The sequence below is a fragment of the Leguminivora glycinivorella genome, chromosome 4 (genome assembly GCF_023078275.1).
Source record: "Leguminivora glycinivorella isolate SPB_JAAS2020 chromosome 4, LegGlyc_1.1, whole genome shotgun sequence".
In the NCBI taxonomy this organism is placed as follows: Eukaryota; Metazoa; Arthropoda; class Insecta; order Lepidoptera; family Tortricidae; genus Leguminivora; species Leguminivora glycinivorella.
The window spans coordinates 8,253,225-8,258,042 of record NC_062974.1 but is presented as its reverse complement, the minus strand read 5'-3'; positions in this window follow the sequence as shown (position 1 = coordinate 8,258,042).

Below are 4,818 nucleotides of genomic sequence, written 5' to 3'. Positions count from 1 at the left end.
GAAGAAGAGGATGATTAATGTTCATTATGCTTTTTAGGGTTCCGTAGTCAACTAGGAACCCTTATAGTTTCGCCATGTCTGTCTGTCCGTCCGTCCGTCCGTCCGTCCGCGGATAATCTCAGTAACCGTTAGCACTAGAAAGCTGAAATTTGGTACCAATATGTATTTCAATCACGCCGACAAAGTGCAAAAATAAAAACTGGAAAAAAATGTTTTATTAGGGTACCCCCCCTACATGTAAAGTGGGGGCTGATATTTTTTTTCATTCCAGCCCCAACGTGTGATATATTGTTAGATAGGTATTTAAAAATGAATAAGGGTTTACTAAGATGGTTTTTTGATAATATTAGTATTTTCGGAAATAATCGCTCCTAAAGGAAAAAAAAAGTGCGGCCCCCCCCTCTAACTTTTGAACCGTATGTTTAAAAAATATGAAAAAAATTACAAAAGTAGAACTTTATAAAGACTTTCTAGGAAAATTGTTTTGAACTTGATAAGTTCAGTAGTTTTTGAGAAAAATACGGAAAACTACGGAACCCTACACTGAGCGTGGCCCGACACGCTCTTGGCCGGTTTTTTCTTAATAAATTCATTTTTCATTCTCTTGGGCTTTGTATATAATTTGACACACTTCAAACAATAGTACATTTACCTGACATATTAAATAAATAATAAACTTACAAAAGCACCTTATTTACCAAAAAAATGCATCTTAAGTTACCTCTAGTGAAGATAAGGAGCCTTAAATTTCATACTGCAATATTTCCTACAGGTAAAACCTTGTATGTCATTGGCAATTTCCACTGAATTTGACAATAAATTCAAAATGAATGCCTTTTTTCATATTTTGTATCTTATTACAATAGTTTACGTAAAATTGAGCTTAATCTAATAGAAATTCTGTCTTATATGCTGTTCCTGAGTAAAAATGGCGAAAAAATGTTTCTACAGCCAAAACCTATTAAGTGCACCACATTTTTATTTATATTGTATTTTTACCCCTATACATCAAAACTTAGGAACTTTTCTTGATTAAGTAATAATCAAAATAAGGCAAACTATCGAATATAACAATATAAACCATAATTTTTCCTTGTTTAAACATAAAAAAATACATCCAAACTTTAAAATGCGAATATCTCAAAACGACTTTTTTGCAGATAGGAGGTATTTGCAGTAATAGGACGATATTATGCACTTAATCGACACTATTTTTTTATACATAATATTAAAATATGTTACAACATAAAAATGTTCTCATAGCAATATAGGTATTAAGATTTATAAGATTATAAGTATTAAGATTTTTAGTTATTGAGAACTATATTTGCAGTGCCCTTACAGGGTTCATAGCTGTGCTATACCTACTGAAATGTACCAATGATAGCAATAAAGAATTACTGATTACTGATTATTACTTATGTGCAAACACTTTCCGTGGCGTTAATATTTTATACAGGCCAGACAAAGTTATTGAACAAAAAAGTGTCACTTAATTCCCTCCTAACAGGGCCGAAAAGTACCCTTTCTGAATGGGTGATGTGAAAAGCAGTATTAGGCGTCACATCGCAAACTCATTTCCTTTTTGAGCACTAACTACTTAAAGCAGACAATAAACCAACAATCTAAAGTTATTTGTTTAGGGCACAGGTCCTTCTCTAGTTCTCATCTGTAGGCAGGTGCGCTTATGAATCACTACTAGGAGTTAGCCTGTTTTCACATTACCCGATCCAATATCGGATGTCGGAAGGATTTCAATGGAAAAAATCCAAGACGACGCCTGTAATGTATGGGATATCGGTCCAACATCTGGTATTAGATCGAATAATGTGAAAACGTACTTATGGGTGCTAAAATGAGTAATAATGTTAATATAGATCAAGACAAATTTATGTTTATTACACTCTTATTAGAGTTCATGTTATTACATGTAGTTGCACTTTTCAAAATTAATGGGATACACATTCTCTGTCCAAAATATCTCTGCATCTTTCATCAATTTCTTCTTCACAGGCATTGTGTTTGTCGCTGTTCCACATTTTGGCAAATTAGATGAACTAGCTCTTACAAAATCGCTAGTACCTATCCACGTTTTCCCAATTCAATGGGCTTAAAAATTGTAATCAGGTCCGGGGTTCAACGCAAAGGCCGTCGGCAGCAAGCAGGGCAAGCACACGTCTTCGTTAATGCAAGTAGAATCAGGTCCAGGGTTTAAAATCAAAGGTCGTCGTTTTAAGCCAGTAAAATCACGGTCCGGGGTTCGAGAGCGAAGGTAGTCGTAGAAGGAGGCAAAATCAGAGGCCAGGGAGAGAAAATGAGTCGAAAACAGTAATAAATAGTTCACCAGATATGGTTACGAATTCTCCGAGAAAAATGTCAAGCTGACAATCAACTGTCAGTGTCTGTGGCCAGCACAGATTCAAAATGGATTTTTTTTAAAGACTAAGACAAATCTCATAACTGCCGAAGTGAGTCGTACGCGCAGTCGAGCAACACGTTTTTATTTTTATAAAATGTATGGTGCTACCAAAAAATCTGTAACTTTTTTCTGTAAATAGAAATGCTTATTCCTATCACCAGAAAAAATATCAGGCGATTTTAAAATTTTCAGACATCCCCCATTATAGCAGAGAACGACATAATTACTTATGTTTTAATAGCCAAGCCGAAACGGCAGATTTAACATTTTAAAATTGTACTGAAACACATACAACTTATCAGTACCTATAAAACCATGAGTCGTTTATGTAAATGGCCTTGGAGATGATGAAATGAGAAAATGAGCCAAATAAATATCTGTAAGTACTCCTCACACTAATAAATACCCTTGGCGGGATTCGAACAAGGGACATCAGCTTTAGCAGGCCGGCAGGGCCAGTCCAATCCAATATGTACAAGGATTTCACTCCAGAGTTGTGGGTTCAAATCCCGTTGCGTGGCCAACCAACTTAAACATTGTAATTTTTTTTTATTGCAATATCTATTCTTATTTTTCAATGAATGTATTTTTTTATTTTTGTTTTATTTTATTTCACTTATAATTGTGTAAATTATGTACAACACACAAAACATTGTATACATTAGGTTAGCTCCCTCAGAAAAGGTTTTCTTCTTTTGAAGATGAATTAATATTAATTTCTTTATTTTATAATTTATTTGGTATAATAAGAAAGAAAAAAAAACAAAAAGTAGAAATTTCGAAATAAAATGGAAAAAAATCACCTATAAGTTAGCATATTTAGCTGATGGCTGGTACCACAGGGCCACGGACACATTATCGTTCGTGTCGAAATTTCATAGCATCTTGTAACTCAAATAGTATAGAGTTTGACATAGCTTTGGCAATACGCACACATGCGTATATATAATAAATATACAAAATGAACGTAGTTTATGGAAAAGGATCTAACCCACAAACATTGCCAATAGAATTTAAACTTTCTGACAATAACAATAGTCATTCATTTCAATGGCAATTTTATGGAGATAAATCCTTTTCGCTAAACTACGTCCAAATTTTCGTAATTATAAATTGTCAAAAACGCTGCGCGATTTGACATAGGTCTTGCCTCCTCGAGGCCCGCCGGCCGTCTGACATTTTTGACAATAAGGACACAAGTATTTAACGCTGTTTCGTATCCACCTAATCCAATAATTTTATCTTCTAGATTTCACCTATACACTATACAGTATGGCGTAAACATTGTGAATTGCACAGGACTCAATATCTTTCACGTTGTTTGTGCGCCGTCGGCGATCTTCCGTCCTAATTAATCGCTGCTGCAGTATGGCTACGATGAGCTTTCAAAACGTTACTCGATAATGTAAGCGGAGTAACCGAACAGCGTCCCCAAACGATTATTCACTGTCTTTACCCATCAGACCCTTTAGCACAACTTGCCTTGTCGCGCGCGACTCCATACATCAAGCGCGACTTCAAGTATGGACTCGCGCGCGACCAGGCAAGTTGTGCTAGAGGCGCAGTATTCCTGAAAAATACAACCTCAGCCTCATTAAAACAAAAGTGAATAATAGCCTATTACAGAACCGGTTAGCGGCATCTTAGACTCTGTCATCATTCATCACTTTATAGGGTCAATCGCCGATCAGTTCATAATAAATAAAAATAGTTTGCGCGGAAAGATCCCCATACATTGTACATCTCTTCTTTCCAAACTGTCTTTACATCTAGAACCAAAACTTTTTTTGTGACGTTTATGCTAAGTAACACGTCGAAAATTCATGGTACTGTCTCAGGATGCGCTTGCATCGAAGCGTTTTGTCGAGCCATCACTTCTCTAATGAACTTGCTTCCGTGGTGCCCTTATTCTCGCACTTAATTAGATTCACGTAGGCGCTTCTATTTTTGAATAGAACTTGTTTTTGCAGGTTTGTCACGGGCTAATAAGGATATGTTTCGTATAAGGTTTGGGATAAAATCTGCTTTCCCTCCCAAATGTACGTACTTGTATTCAACTTCGGCATATTACGGTAAAGAATTGTTTTTGGACTATCTGAGTAGTAAAATCATAGTTTCTCAGTGTTTTGAGTTTACCAGAACAAGAACCGTTAGATAAGTATTATTATCCTCCCATACTACCAGTATTTATCCAAGTATTTTATTTAGTTAAAATACAATAAAAATCAGCCTTTCCAGATATATGTTGTAAGTAACATCATTGTGAAATCAGAATTTTATGTTTGTCTGGCATTGCATGGTCTTTGTCACAAAGTGTTAACTTATTTGGGTTTCAGTTTTTAAATCACTTCCTACAAAATTTAATAATACGTGTTTCTACGACATTCCGCTTGGTGCGT